Genomic DNA, 2,054 nt, shown 5'->3' with positions numbered 1-2,054 from the left:
CAAAGATGAGGTAGTTTGCCGCCGGCCGGGTGCGGGGTGGGAAGAAGAGGGAGGGCGGGGGAGGGAGAGGCGACCAGGGAGTTGCTGTGGGCAGCGGGAGCTCGGGCGGGGCAGAAGGGCTTGGTGGGCCGTTGGAGCGCCACCAAAGCTGTCGGGTTCCCTCCATTGCCAGATTTGCGCGCCCTGCCCTCCCCGCTCCAGCTCGCGTCTCCGTCTCCGGACTCCAGTTAGGTCAGGCTCTGAGTCCTGTAGCCACGGGTCTGGCCCGCAATGCGTGGCGGCTACTCGGCTTGCCTTTCTTTCTTCCCTCACCTTCCTCTCTTACCTCACCCTCCCCCCCTTCTTTTCATGTTCCTGAGTTTTGTTTTTTCTTTGTTTTGTGCTTTAGGGGTTTTGTTTCCCAGCACAAGCTCATGGGTGTACGTTATCATGCTCCTCTTTTGTAGAGGCAACCCGAAGGCCATAGAGGCTGAAGAGAGGATGGAATGCCTTCAGGAGTTTCCTGGACATCATAAAATAATTCTGGACCGATTGAATGAACAAAGAGAGCAGGATCGATTTACCTATATCACACTAATAATCGATGGACATCATTTTAAGGCCCACAAGGCTGTTTTGGCTGCTTGCAGTAAGTTCTTCTACAAATTCTTTCAGGAGTTTACTCAGGAACCTTTGGTGGAGATAGGAGGTGTTAGTAAAATGGCCTTTCATCATTTAATTGAGTTCACATACAGAGCAGAACTAATGATACAAGGAGAAGAAAAAGCCAATGATGTATGGAAAGCAGCAGAATTTCTACAAATGCTAGAAGCTATCAAAGCCCTTGAAGTCCGGAAGCAGCTGAGAAGAGATGATTCCTTTCTGTGGACAACTGAATTTGATTACCAAACTGCCTTACCCAGGTTTTTTGGTCAAGGAGGAGAAACAAAGAAAATTCAGCTCCATTAGAGGAAAATACCACAGGAAAAAATGAGGCAAAAAAAAGAAAGATTGCAGAAACTTCAAATGTTATCACGGAGTCATTGCCATCTGCAGAATCAGAGCCTGTTGAAATTGAGGTGGAGATTGCTGAAGGCACAATTGAAGTGGAAGATGAAGGCATGGAAACATTAGAGGAAGTGGCTTCTACCAAGCAGTCCATAAAGTACATACAGTGCACAGGTTCCTCTGATAATTCTGCTTTAGCATTGTTGGCAGATATTACCAGCAAGTACCTACAAGGTGATAGAAAAGGGCAGATTAAAGAAGATGGCTGTGCATCTGACCCCATAAGCAAACAGGTAGAAGGTATTGAAATTGTGGAACTTCAGCTGTCACATGTGAAGGACTTGTTCCATTGTGAGAAATGTAACCGTTCATTTAAATTATTTTACCATTTTAAGGAACACATGAAATCACACTCCACTGAGAGTTTCAAGTGTGAAATATGTAATAAAAGGTACCTTCAGGAGAGCTCATGGAAACAGCACCTAAATTGTTACCACCTTAAAGAAGGTGGAGTCAGTAAGAAGCAAAGAACTGGGAAAAAAATTCATATATGTCAGTACTGTGAGAAACAGTTTGACCACTTTGGACATTTTAAAGAGAATCTTCAAAAACATACAGGTGAAAAACCTTTTGAGTGTCCAAATTATCATGAATGATTTGCTAGAAATAGTACTCTCAAATGTCATCTCACTGCATGCCAAACTGGAGTGGGGGCAAAAAAGGGAAGGAAGAAGCTGTAAGAATGCCAGGTGTGTAACAGTGTGTTTAACAGCTGGGACCAGTTCAAAGATCACTTGGTAATACACACTGGAGATAAACCCAACCATTGTACTTTATGTGACTTGTGGTTTATGCAAGGAAATGAATTAAGGAGGCACCTCAGTGATACTCATAATATTTCAGAGCGTCTAGTAACTGAAGAAGTCCTTTCAGTAGAAACACGTGTGCAAACTGAACCAGTGACATCAATGACTATTATAGAACAAGTTGGGAAGGTGCATGTGTTACCATTACTTCAGGTCCAGGTGGATTCAGCACAAGTGACTGTGGAACAAGTCCATCCAGAT

General features: G+C 44.2%; 1 pseudogene; it reads left to right on the top strand.

The window, feature by feature from the left end:
- The first annotated feature begins 429 nt into the window (after window positions 1-429).
- Window positions 430-2,054, top strand: part of LOC107133718 — an 8,918-nt pseudogene continuing 7,293 nt past the window's right edge.

Source organism: Marmota marmota, unplaced genomic scaffold (genome assembly GCF_001458135.2).
Source record: "Marmota marmota marmota unplaced genomic scaffold, marMar, whole genome shotgun sequence".
Classification (NCBI taxonomy): domain Eukaryota; kingdom Metazoa; phylum Chordata; class Mammalia; order Rodentia; family Sciuridae; genus Marmota; species Marmota marmota.
Note: the sequence above shows the minus strand (reverse complement) of the source record. Positions and strands in the feature narration are given on the sequence as shown.